We start from the raw sequence: 14,616 nt of genomic DNA on the forward strand, positions 1-14,616 counted from the left end.
GTAAATAACTATTAATTAGAGAAAGGCAAATTAAAATATCTCTGAGGTATCATATTGGAATGCTCATCAGTTGAAGAATAGCTAAACAACTTGTAACATATTATGAGGAGGATAGTTTCAGGAAAAAAGCACATGGCATGATATATATATACATATATATATTACATATATACATATATATTATATATATACATATATATATACATATACACATAAATTAATGCAAATTAAAGAGAGGAGAACTGGGAGATCATTGTGCACAGTAACATCAATGTTATAATAACGAATCAACTATGAATAATTTGGTTATTTTGATCAATACAATGATTCAAAACAATTCTAAAGGACTCAGGACAAAAAAATTCTATCATTCCAGAAAAAGAATTAATGAACTCTAAGTGAAAATTAACATATAATTTTCTTACTTTATTTGTCTTTTTTGAAATATGCTAATATGGTAATGTTTTACATGATTTCATATTGTATAAATTGGCATCATTTTCTTTCCTTCTCAGTGAATGAGGGAGTGAGTGTGAAGAAAAAAAAGAAGAATTTGGAACTCAAAAAAAAAAATTCAAAGAAAGAAATATCTAAAACATATTTTTAAAATTTAAATCAAGAAAAGTTCATTTGACTAAAATTTTCATATATAGTCCTGTGGCTCTGTAATCTTATCCTATAAATGCTTTCATTTTATGGGATTCATCCATGATTTTCCATCATTCACTAAAAGAATCTTACCCACCATTATGTTGAGGACTTTCCTCATGTTCCCTTGATCTTTCAAAAACATGTAGAAGTTAAATAAAGACTATGCATAAGTTAGCATTTTTATTGTTGACTAATATTATAGAAATATGGAAAAGTATATTATTTTGGTAAAAGCTGCTTCAATAACTTTTGGTGCCAAATTTATCATTCCACCAAGATAGGACATTTTCAGTGAGAAAGTTCCTTCTATTTATGTGATTGCAATTTATGTTGCAACTTGAAATTAAAATACAGAGATGACTAGAATACTAACATGTTAAATATCTTAACTAGGCTAATAACAATCAGTGTCTCTAAGAGACAGTACACGATTCCATGTCTTCTTGGTAGCAAACTGAGTTCTTTATTCTCTAAGTCTTGGTGACTCTCAAATAAAATTTTATCACGAAATAGTATTTTTAATTTTGTTTCAGTATTCAACATCTTTTTTCTTTTTTAAGGGTCAAGGTATTTTCAAGGGATCCAGAAAAGAGAGCAAACTGCCTCATATTATGAAGGTCATGTATAATGATTAAGGTAAAATAGTTTTAATTTAAATCTAGTTAACAGAATTATGAAAAATTAATGCTCTATGAAGGTCACAAATGGCTTTAATTTATAGACACATCTGAAAACATATTGGCAAAATCAGCATTAGTTTTCAAACAATGTCAATTTGAATAACTAGAATATTATGGAAAAATCACTTGGTCTGGGGAACATGTATTAGTTCTTATGGAGAGGGACCAAATAAAATCGTTGAAGGGAATTATAGAGCAGATGATGATGGAGTTTGTTTTATATGGAGGTAAGTTAAGGAATGAGCTAGCATTGTATGCATGATTAGGTATTTTATTCTCTCAATATGCCTTAAAGATAAAATTTCATTTATGTTTCCTTTAAAGAAGTATTTGTTAGCGATCTGTCTTTCAGTTTATACTCTAATTAATTCAACTGCTTCACAATATTTTAATTTCTTTATAAATTGATTCTTAAGCAAGATGTCTTTAGAGGTCTGTAGACAATGTTCATCAATCTGACCAAGATCTTTATTACTGTCAGTCATGAAAATGTTGGGGAAATTGTGTGAAAATGTTTGCCCATAAAAGTCCATCAATTTTGTTAAATAAATTTCATGACAGCATGCTTGCCTGGGTTTGGGATAATAAGATAATACTCTCAGGCTTTCTCAGTTACCAGTGGAATAAAGTAAGTAGGATCTGCTTTTCCTCTGTCAGAGTTTTCATTATGTCAATGTGAAAGGAAGACTCTTGACTTATTTTCATCAAAATTTGGGAAGCTTTTTGTATCATAAATTTGATTATTAGCAACTTTACACAGTCTGATACTGAATGTTAAAAATAACATGTACCCTAAAGTACAGAATCTTCTGAGATGATTTTTTTCTTTGATTGATACTCTATGATAAATGGATTTCTTCTCTTAGCATCATCAAACAATTTATGTTTGGCTGCATATTCCCAATAAAGTTCCAACTGAGCAGCTGTGTTTCTTACTCAGTAAAAATGCAGATTAATGCTAAAGGGCATGCCATACCATGTTTCTCTGTACAGAGAAAATGAAAATGTTTGGAATATTTTTGGTCTGCAGGAGAAGTAGGGAGGATGTGCCAAAAAAAAAAAATCCTTCTTCAACAAGAATCCCATTTAGATAGGGTGAATTGCAAGGACATTTAATTATCTTAGCTTCCTAACACTTTTGCTTTAGATGAAGAATTGTTTTCTCCCATAGTCATTCAAATACTATCTATTGTTGAACATTAAATGGAAAATGGAATAATTTTGTGAAGCAACTACTGAAATACGACCTTGAATATTTCTTCAGATTTTAGCTTTTTTTAATGTTGAGATCAAACTGAAGACTATATTATGTCAATGATGATGATTTCTATTAAATACCTAACAGGGATAAGCCCAGGGGACTCTCTAACACAAATACACTAGTTTTTAACCAAGCTTATTGTACATTTATGAAGAGTTATTGCTATTCATTTATTCACTTTTTAGAAATAACAAAAGCAAATATAATGAATTCTGAAGTTCAACTATAGATATCTAGAAGCTATGAATGGAAAACAATAATCACCCAACCTCCTAAAATCTTTGCAAACCCTTGGAGAAAATGCAAATTCTTTCTGAAAATCCAGCATAAAAATTGATATATGGTCCAAATCCTTACATGAACTTGATATAACTCCTCTACTATGTTATTCTTTTAATATAAAAAGTGAATATATGTAATACTAGAAAAAGGCTTTCATCTGGTTCTCTCATTTTAAAGTAGAGAATATAACCATCTTATATGATTTATAAACATTCTTCTACTTGAAGGTAAGTGGCTATTCTTTCCTCACATCTTGCAACACACACACACACACACACAAATACATATATATGTATATATATATATATATATATACATATACACATGCATACATTTGCACATGTGTATACATATTTACATATTTAGATACATTCATTTGTGGTATACACACAAATAGTATCTAAATTAGATACATGAATGTATGTGTGGTATACACATGAATAGTATCTAAATTAGATACATGAATGTATTTAAATATGTAAATATGTATACACATGTGCAAATGTATGCATTTATATATATATATACATATATATATATATATATATATATGTATATATACATATCCAAAAGACAATAAGGTAAAAATTATACACATCCACATATATGTCTGTATATCTTACAATCTATATGTATAGATGTTATGCCTTATATAGAGAGAGATAACCAATACCAGAATAAAATCATCATCAGTGAATATGATAATAATTGTAAGAAATAGTTAATATTTAGATAGTACTTATTATGTGCTAGACAATGTGCTAAGAACTTACATATTATTACTTCATTTGATTCTCACAAGAACTCTCTGTGGAAGGTATTATTATCCCCTTCATATTTTTTTGAATATCGCTATATCAGAATTGATCATTCAGGAAAATGGGGACCTGGACAGAATGATGAAAAAAAGCTAAAAAACTGATGGGAAATGAGTTTTATCATTTTTGCTAGTGTATTAAATTTAATTTAACTAGGTTGTTTTTTATGATACCAAATAAATTAATTTATGTGATGTTTTCATTTTTATTTTATTTTATTGATTCAGCATACCTATGAACAATTAGTTGCTTCAGTAATTTGTCTGTCTATTCTTTAAGAGCATTTTGTTCATGGGTATATTTTGGTTGGTAGACTGATTATTTTTCCATTCTGCAGTTGAAATATAAAAGCTTTAACAAAGAAGAAAAATTTTATTTATGAGAACTCTCCCTGAATCAATTGTCCATGTACAATTAGGCCATCAATATGAGCTAAAGTTAGAATTAGTTAAGAAGAGAAAAAAATAATGAGACATATATGTGGCAAACAAATAAAATAATTTAACCTATCATTATTTAGATAAGTAATTAAAAATAAAAATGAAAATAAGCAATAAAAAATGACTAATGCCAACCATAATAATTTATCCAGAAGTTTAATCAATGTGATTAAACCTGCCAAAACAAAGAGATTGAAAGAAGCCTTAATCAATGAAAAAAAAAATTGGCTTTCTTGGCAGAGAGATAATACAAACTTATTTTCAAAATTTTATGAAAATTTGTATTTAAATAAAATATATCTTTAAGAAAAGCAGAAAGAAACAACTGAGAAAAGAAAGGTTGGTGAAATATCCTAATAAGTAAAGTCATCCTAAGAGCATTCATACTATCAGTCAACAAATTTTTATTTTGTGATAACTGCTGCAAACACAAATACAAGCTGAAAAATAGCATTCCTGCATGTAATTGAACATTGTAGAGGAAGTCTAGGTTGTAATAAGAGTAATTAGATATGACTGGCCTGAGTATTGTCTTTAAATGAATGTTGTGAAAAAAATCCATCCAATGAGAATTAAAGAATACAGAGGCAGAGGGGCTTTTCAATATATAAATCCCAAAGCTGGAATGAGTTTCTAAGATGAAAGTGTTCAGGCGTATAGAGAAAATGGCCAGAATTCAGCCTAGAGAGAAATAAGACATGATTGGTCTGAGTATCCTTCTTAAAAAAAAATTCTTTATTTCAAGGATTAAAATGGGCAGAAGAGAAGAAAAAGAGAAGAAAAAAGGGACAATATATACTAAATTTTTTAATGGATTCCTTTTCCACAATATTATAACCACCACATTTGAAATCCAATCCCACAATCCAGATGTGCTTATTAAAAAGATAGACATGGCATTAAAAAGAAGAGGAAAACAAAATAAGATAGCAAAAGTAGGCAGATTAGATTTCATACCAAAGGCAATACAAGTATGACAGCATTAAGTAATCATATGCAAAGTTTATTTAAAGCAGAAAAAAAATCAAATATAATTTTTCACTAATATGGAAAGTGATAGATAAAATGCTTATTAAGCATTTACTATGTATAAGGCATTATACTAAAACCTTGATATATAAGTATAATCAGACAAAAATACTCTCTAACCTTAGAGAAATTTCATTCTAATGATTGAGTTCAATAAATAAAAGGAACCTGGAATGGAAAAGGCATGATACATAGTGCAGTAGCTGAAGAACAGTCTAAAGAGTTGATGGTCAAGTAGAGGTCTTAAAACAGTTGTTCTAAGTAGTCATAGACCAGCGATGTGTCATACAAGATGTTCAGCAGTATGAGAGGAAAGGGAAAAGAAGGAGATCACTATAAATAAGTATCAATTTATATACTTACTTATTTAACCATATAATATTTTAAGAAACTTGTATGTGAATCAAATGAATACTTAATGAATGTATAGTGATTCCTCTCTGGTCCCACTATTAAAGAGACAAGCTGGTTATATCTTCTTAGGGATCATTGTTCTGTCATTGATGGCTGCCCTCTATAGAATGGATAAAGTCCTCTAATTTTTAAAAATGTATTTTTATTTTATTAAATATTTCCTAGTATCACATTAAAATTTTTTGAGTTCCAAATTTTCCCATTTTCTCTTATCTTCCTTACTCCTTGAGAAGGCAAGTAATATATCAAGGTACAAGTGAAGTCAGGCAAAACATATTTCAACATTGGTTAATTTGCAAAAGAAAAGACATATTTCAATCTGCATTCAGAGTTCATCAATTCTCTCTGTTGGTGACGGATAGCATTTTCCACCAGGGGTCCTTAGGATTATCTCACGTTTTTGTCTTGATCAGAGTAGCTAATTTTTTCACAGGTGATCATCCTTAAAATAATGCTGGTATAGTGTACAATGATCTCCTGATTCTGCTCATTTCACTTTGCACCAATTCATTTAAGTCTTCCCAAGTAATCCAGCTCATCATTCTTATAACATAACTATATACCACAATTTATTAGGTCACTCCCCAATTTATGGCCCTTTCCTCAATTTCCAATTATTTGCCACCACAAAAAAAATGACATAAGGTCCTCTAGTGATAAGGAATTTTCCTCTTTGAAATGAATGAGAATGTGACAAAAATTGTGAATTTCTTCTTTGGAACTGCCCCATTGCCACTTCATTAAGCTTGGTTCATCAGTTTAAGTACAGTACACATAACTAAGACACAGCTTAGCCTTCACAAGGAAGGGCAAAAGTACAAAGATACAAAGAAAATATTTGTCTAACTAAAGGACTTAGTTTCCTGGAAGGAAGGCAATGTACATTTGTAGTACTCCTGAAGGTAATAGCATTCTTGATCCTAGAGATAGCAGAATATGGAAGGAGCAAAGGAACAGCAGTAGCATAGCAAGGAGAGAAGTTTCAGGATAATGTAGAAATTGTGCAAAAGAACAATTAGGGACTGATTCAAAATGTTTAGGAACAGGCATCTTTACAGACTTTAATGACCCTAATATTATGAATTAGGTAGAAAAGTGATATCAGACTCAATTAAAAATGGGGGTCATTAATTCATACATAAATATCTCTAGAAGCTGCATATTGACTTACCTTTAAAATGTAATATAATGCATGTTTTATTATATTTTACTTATTTTATTAAATATTTCACAATTTTATTTTAACCTGGTTGGAAATATCCTACTACAGAACCCATGGATCACATATTTGATATGCCTGATGTACAGTCTCTTGGTTTAGAACATTGAAGCCAACATTTTAACTGCCCATGTTTTTTAACTTTGTGAGGGTACATTAAACCATGGGCACTACTTTCAGTCTGAAGAATTATATAATTCCTTAGAAGCAGCAGACAAAGGAACTAGGTTTCTTGACTTTTCAAGAACTCCTTGAGTCAGGGCATTGGGATAAGGAATACCCGGAATAATTGTCTGAAGTTGAAGTACCACATAGACTTCTTTTTTTTTTTTTTTTTTTTTTTTTAATTTAATAGCCTTTTATTTACAGGATATATACATGGGTAACTTTACAGACTTAACAATTGCCAAACCTCTTGTTCCAATTTTTCACCTCTTACCCCCCCACCCCCTCCCCTAGATGGCAGGATGACCAGTAGATGTTAAATATATTAAAATATAAATTAGATACACAATAAGTATACATGACCAAAACGTTATTTTGCTGTACAAAAAGAATCAGACTCTGAAATATCGTACAATTAGCTTGTGAAGGAAATCAAAAATGCAGGTGGGCATAAATATAGGGATTGGGAATTCAATGTAATGGTTTTTAGTCATCTCCCAGAGTTCTTTTTCTGGGCATAGCTAGTTCAGTTCATTACTGCTCCATTAGAAATGATTTGGTTGATCTCGTTGCTGAGGATGGCCTGGTCCATCAGAACTGGTCATCATATAGTATTGTTGTTGAAGTATATAATGATCTCCTGGTCCTGCTCATTTCACTCAGCATCAGTTCGTGTAAGTCTCTCCAGGCCTTTCTGAAATCATCCTGTTGGTCATTTCTTACAGAACAGTAATATTCCATAATATTCATATACCACAATTTATTCAGCCATTCTCCAACTGATGGACATCCATTCAGTTTCCAGTTTTTAGCCACTACGAAAAGGGCTGCCACAAACATTCATGCACATACAGGTCCCTTTCCCTTCTTTATAATCTCTTTGGGATATAATCCCAGTAGTAACACTGCTGGATCAAAGGGTATGCACAGTTTGATAACTTTTTGAGCATAGTTCCAAACTACTCTCCAAAATGGTTGGATTCGTTCACAACTCCACCAACAATGCCCCATTTTACTGTAGAGGAAATTGAGGTAAACAGAGGTTAAATGTCTTGTCCAGGAACACAAAATAAATTTCTGAGGCTCGATTTGAACTCTCTGTCTCCTGACTCTAAGCTTAGTGCTCTATCCCGTCTACGACTAAGATGCCTCTATAAAAACCCTAAAATTTTCACTCATCATGGAGGAAGAGGAATCACCCAAGGTAGCCCTATAAATCTGGAAGTCGGTCTTAGACCCTGGAGAGGTAGAAATCAAAGGAAGGAAAATGTCCTGGGCTATTGTAAGTTTGAACATGAAATCTGTGCATAAAGTGGATTGCATAAATAGTTTTTATTTTTTGTTCAATGGTTTGTTAACCTTTTGTGTGCATGGAACCTGAGGCCCATTTTCCATGTATGTGTGAATGTATGAATATGTGCATGTATAACTCAGACAAAAAATAAATAGTGGTGTTTTTAAGGTTGAACATTTTATAAAATCATAGTACAACAAAGACAAAATTTAAAAATTTGTTAATATATATATATATACATGTGTGTATACATGTATATGTATGTATAATTATGTGTATACATATATACACATAACCAATACAATGTCCATTCATGATTCTAAAGGATCAATTATGTAATCTACTATCATCCTCAGCAGACAGGTGACAGATAAACAGATATAGAGGTATAGAATGAGACATATTTTACAATTATAAATGTATATATATATATATACAAAATAAATATATATGCATATATGCACATATATTACATACATATCTATTTATGTAGATATGTATATATTGCATATAGTCCATGATGGGTTTTACCCATTGACCATGCATGTTTGCTATATAAGATTGCTTTTATTTCCTTTCTTTTCAATGGGGTCAGAAGTAGGAGAGAAATTGGATTTCATTGGATTTCTGTTATTTAAAAAAAAAAAAAAAAACAATTTCTAAAAAGGAAATCTACAACAAGTGAGTGTATAAAGTAATATAGCTATAACTGAGCCCCTTTTTATTGTCCTCTATTTAATGAAGCTACGATTCAGAGGGGTTAAGTCATTTGTCCAAGGTTGCAAATTCAATAAAAGTATGGCTAGGTTTTTAACCCCTGTCTTCTGACTGCATAGATATTGTTCTTTAGAAATCACTGTTCCTCATAGGTTTTCAGTGGAAACCACAACACAGAAATATAAAATACCAGGGTTAGAGGGGATCTAAGTGCTCCTTGGCTACAGAATCAACAAAAAATAATGCACTGAGAAATGATGAGTCTATTCTGTCTATAAATAAAAATCACTTTCATCTAATGGGAAAAAGTAAGACAGATACAAATGAAATTCCTGGTCTTGGTGGCATCTATATAAATGGTCTGAGGCTATTTCCTTTAAGAGGCTGTCATTGATTATAATGTTTCTTGCACCATTAATGGCTTACATTTTACCTTGGATTAAGCTTCTTCCTTATAAACTGGGTATATTTTTAAGCATCACAGACATTTTTTAACTCACCAAATTACCATGCTTTATTGACCTGAAAGAGTTAATGTGGCCTTTTTACATTCTCAAATGTCTTAACATATCTGGAATACATATCACACTCCTTGAGAATGCAGCTCATTAACTGGAACAACTCGCTGTCTAAAATTCTCTAAAATGTTTTGTTGGATATTTAACATGTACTGGACTATCTGCCAGCTAGGGGAGGAGGTGGGGGGAAGGAGGGGAAAATTTGCAAAATTTATGCAAAATCCAATGTTGGAAAAATTACCCATGCATATGCTTTGTAAATAAAAAGCTTTAATAAAATAAAATAAAATCCATCCTTAAGTATTAACTTCAGCTAATCTCAATTTTTATTCACCTGAGTTCAAATCTGGCTAGTGACCCTTGGCAAGTCACTTAACCTTAATTTGTCTCAGTTTCCTCATCTGTAAAATAAGGCTATTAATAGCACTGCCATGTACAAGTATCAAATGAGGTAACAATTGCAAAAAGCTTAGCAAAGTTCCTGGCATATAGTAAGCATTATAAAAATGTTAATTATCATCATTTTCATTATTGTTGTATTATTATTATCATTATTCACTTGCAATTAATACACTAATACCATAAGAGCTTAGAGATCCATATCGATCGACCTGTTAACCAAACTGTTAGCACCCATAAGTCCTAAGGCCAGACTAGAGAAAGACAGTAGGCTGTTTAAAATTTAAGAAAAGAAGGCTGTTTAAATTAGACAATTTCATTATAACCATAACATTTTTCACATGGTATACATGATATCTCAAAAAACGAGGGTGTTTTATAAATGTTAAAAGCTAACAGCTGTGAAGATGGTAGTGTGTCAGATCTGACATTTTCAAAAGGTTGGGTACCAGTTGGGAGCAACTGCTTTAACACTGTGTTAGTAAGTTGGAGGTCATTTTCTATTATAATTCCTTGAATTCATATAACATTCACTGAAGTTAAATAGGGTAACAAATGCATTTTCAGACTATGCTACTAATGGTATAATGTAATATACCAAGCATCACAGTGATAACTAGTTCTCCCAAGTATAAAATATATCTGTGTTTCCCTAACTCTAAAGATCTAGTACACCATGCTATCTCTAATCTTGCATACAAGTAATTAATAAGCATACCTTAAATCAAATTAAACTGAACTACTCTAATTTCTCATGAATATTTCTAATGGTGGTGCTCTTATTAGAACAATTTTTATTCTAGGTCCTTGATTTTCTATCTAATTTCAAATTGGGAAAAATAAATTGAACTTCTCCATATTTCCCTTTTAATAGCTAATAGAATATTCCGCTTAACTCCCATTTAAATGTTATCAATCAATAACCACGTATTAAGTTCTTAATATGTGTCAAATATAGTACTAAGGACTGAGAATAAAGAAAGGAAAAAAAAAACAAATCTATACCCTAATTATAAGGAGTTTAAATTCCAATTGAAGAGAAACTACATATATCAATAGGTAAGTAAATACATAATATATAAAATAGCATAAAATGAAAAGCTCTAATATCTGGGATATACCCATAAAATGAAAAGAGCTAATAAGACTATGAAAACCTTCCTATTTGAGCTAATTCTTGAAAGACAGAGAGTCTAAGTGATGGAGATAAGGAGAACATTTCAGGCATGTTTTAGTAATACAAAGAAGAGAGAGAACATCACGTAGAAGTTACCTGATATGAGTGAACAATGGTAAAGAATAATGTATATAAAAGTTGGACGTGTAGCAAGGAGCCAGATTTTGAAGAACTTTAAATATCAAACAAAAAATAGTTTTATCCTAGACACAATATGGAAGCACTGGATTTAACTGAATTGGAAGTTTATATATGTAGACTTCTAGTTTAGGAAAATTACATTCACAACTCCATGAAAGTTCTATTAATGTGGGAAGAGATGTGATAAGGAGATAAATTAGAAGAATGCAATAGTAGCTAATGTAAGCAGTAATGAGAGTCTGACCTAGGATATTTGTGATGACCATGTATTATAAAATCAGCCAGAGTCAAGAATTCAGGTTAAGAGGAAATCTTTAATCTTTATTCTTTTTGAGGTGAAGGGGGATTGCAAATGCAATATGGGCAGCTGCGACAGGACCCAGCTAGCAGAGGTGAAGGGGGATTGAGATAGCAATGTGAGCAGCTGTGACAGAAAACCAGCTAGCAGTCTCCTTCTGCTTCTCTCTCTGCCCCTCTGCCTCCACCCACCAAAATTGTCATTTCCTATACAACACATCAAGACTTGCTAGTACTCACCATCTCCTTCACCAGTCTCCTCACCTAAAGAGTAGGCTGGTGCCATTCTTTCTCCAAGCATATATATTAATAGAGTATGGCCAATTACTATTTAGTCTCACGTGCTTGGGACCTCAGTGCATCAACTCGAGCTTCAGCACATTACAGATATTGGCTGTGGGAGTAAAGAAAAGATCTATTATGAGAGATGTTATAGAGATAAAAAAATAAGATAGTTATTAGATCTATATAGCCAGACTGAGTATTTTCCCTAAACTATAGTCTCTCAGCAACAACTTCCTATTGAATATTTCAAACTTATCTCATAGGCATTTTGGATATTGACAGTTCCAAAACAAACACATCTTTCATCCTAGACTCATGCCTATTCTGAACTTCCCTATTACTACTGAGGACAAAGGTCTATATAACAGTTCTTGTTTCTGCAAAGTAATAATTTGGATCAGTTTTTGGCTAATTTTTTATTAATATAAGCATATATTCTATCATTTACTTGCTCGTGATCATTTTGACATAATCAAAATAAGCTAGTAATGGAGATAAGGCAAATACAAAACATCAGCAAAAGTCTGCCTGTTTATGTTAAACAAATCTTTGTAAAATAAATCTCCAATTATATTAATATTCAATAATATTCAAAGTGTCAGACTTTTTTTTTAATTTGTTAATTTTGTTGAACTGTTTTTGTCCTATTTATTCTTTATTCCTGGGATATTCCTAGGATAGCTATGTGGGAATCAGAAAAGCTATATGCCAAGAATTTTAGATTATAGAAAAATGAAAGATTTTAATAACAGTTAATTTTTAGTCAAAGAAATATTTAAGGATATGCCATGAACTTATATTCTAATCACTTCTGTACTAGTTTATATTGATGAAACATCAAAAAAGAGAAATCATCAACTTGCAAAGGTAAGTTCAATTGTTATCTATTTAATTTGAGTAACTGAGTCATTTCTTAGCCTCAGGATTGTACATAAAGCATCCAAATACTCCTAGATGATTCACAGAAGAACTGTGAAATTTTAAAATATTTTATTAATAGAATTTCCCTATCATTCTTCCTTTGTATTTCTCTATATTATTAATAGTATTATAAAAAGAGTCCACAGAAATTTACCAAACTGCCAGAAGTGTCCACAGTAGAAAAAAAAGTTTAAAACTCAGAAGATACACACACACACACATATACACACATGTGTGTGCGTTACATATATATAATTATATATGTGTTATATTGTGTTTATATATGTATGCACATATATAGTTACATATACATATATGTATATGACTTTTGTTCAAAATAAAAATTTTATGTCACTTTTGAGGTGCCCTAATATTTAAAAGTAGAAGATACCTATGTTGAAATGTATGAAAATGCATCAAATGTAGAAAGCAAATATTTTAAAAGAGGTGTACATCATTTTAAAAAGAGAAATCTGCCAAGATATTTGCTTTCTTCAAACCCAGCCAGGCAAGATGATTTAACTTATTCAAGACCTATTTCCCTTCAATGTTACACAAATATTTAAGAGAAAAGCAACAAGAGAATGTGTACTTATACTAATTAACAATAAACCAAAGACAGATCCAAGTGATTAATGCTGCAGAAGCATGAAAATTAGTTTATAATTAATAGGTTTTGTCACCTAGTATATAACAGGAAACTAAAATAATGTTAAATAAATGTCATCAAATGATACAGTATAAATATATAAATACTTAGCCATATTCTCTACTCATCAGAGAAGCCTCACTCTCTTGATTACTGATGTGATTTCACACTGAGTGAGAAAATATTCCTGAAAGAAAGAACACCTTTCAGAGAGCAGTTCTTAAAAGTAGAAAGTTTAATATTACTAGAGAGAGAATTCAATGCCTGAATTAAGTAGTGACCAATGGGAGAAAGAAAAATAATATATTTAGGATAAGTAACAGAACCAGAACATGGTAGCAAAGAACTTAATATACAAATATTATATGAATAAAAGAATGATAAGCCAATGAATGGTAGAATATCTATTATAAGAAGTAACAGAACTAGTTATTGTTTATAAGTCAAATCTTGTGATCCACACAGAGTGAATTTGAAAAAGTTCAATATAGGCAAGTGGTATAAATATTATAGGGCTGAGTAAAAACATTGTCGGCTCTAAAAAAGGTGCATTTCCAGGATTGTAAAGACAGAAACAGAAACAGGACTTTCATACTTAAATTAACAAGAATCAGTTAGGCCTCTGCAGAAGCACTCACCCTAAAATACTAATGATGAGGTGATATTATCTCCCAAGTCTCTGCCAAGTTGGGACTGAGAATTGCCATAGTACTCACCATCAACAATTCAACATTTGAAGGAATACAATGAAGGACACTTTTAATAATTAATATTAATAAAATTAATAATATTTAATATTAATATTTATAATATGCATAATACATAATACACAATAATACATAATAATATACAATATATATCAATTCCACATAATTCTACTATCCATAAAAATGTAAGACTGTATTGTTGAAAGTCAACTCACATATAATTCAATTCAATTTAACAAAAATTTACGTAATATCTACTATGTGGAAAAATTATACTAGGCACTAGGGAAGTAATTAATTGATTGATTAATTAGAAAGCATTTTTAAGTACTTACTCTGCCCACAGTACTGTTAAGTGCTTTTGATTAAAAAAAAAAAAAAAAAAAAAAAAGAGTACAGCAAGACAATCTTAGCTTTTCCTTGCTCTTATTTTAATAGGGGGGACAAAACATAGAGGAGTCTTCAGCTGAAAGCCAGATGGAAAAATCCCATAAACTTTAGGGAGTAGAAGCAAAACAGATCAGGTATGTATTTTCTTACTTGTAATTTCCA

This window comes from Sarcophilus harrisii, chromosome 3, assembly GCF_902635505.1.
Source record: "Sarcophilus harrisii chromosome 3, mSarHar1.11, whole genome shotgun sequence".
NCBI classification, from domain to species: domain Eukaryota; kingdom Metazoa; phylum Chordata; class Mammalia; order Dasyuromorphia; family Dasyuridae; genus Sarcophilus; species Sarcophilus harrisii.